This window comes from Mus pahari, chromosome 10 (genome assembly GCF_900095145.1).
Source record: "Mus pahari chromosome 10, PAHARI_EIJ_v1.1, whole genome shotgun sequence".
Taxonomy (NCBI): domain Eukaryota; kingdom Metazoa; phylum Chordata; class Mammalia; order Rodentia; family Muridae; genus Mus; species Mus pahari.
In genome coordinates, this window is record NC_034599.1 from 17,501,437 (window position 1) to 17,501,886 (window position 450).

Sequence of the window (450 nt, forward strand, 5' to 3'; positions counted from 1 at the left end):
GTGGTTTATGAAGGAACTAGAGTAAATACTTAGAATAACAGCTGAGTCACTCTCATATACAGGAATTTACAATGGCATAGGGAGAAGGTGGATTATACAATAGATTAGAATTGGAACTATGGCAAGGGCATAAATCCCTTGCTCCTGGCTTCTAAGAATAAGCTGACTTTAGATAGGGCTGACATTTTTTTTTTTTTTTTAGATTTATTTATTATTATACACAAGTACTCTGTAGCTGACTTCAGACGAACCAGAAGAGGGCATCAGATCTCATTATGGGTGGTTTTGAGCCACCATGTGGTTGTTGGGATTTGAACTCAGGACCTTTGGAAGAGCAGTCAGTGCTCTTACCCGCTGAGTCATCTCGCCAGCCCAGGGTTGATTTTTTTTTTAAAGATTTATTTATTTATTATATGTAAGTACACTGTAGCTGTCTTCAGACACTCCAGA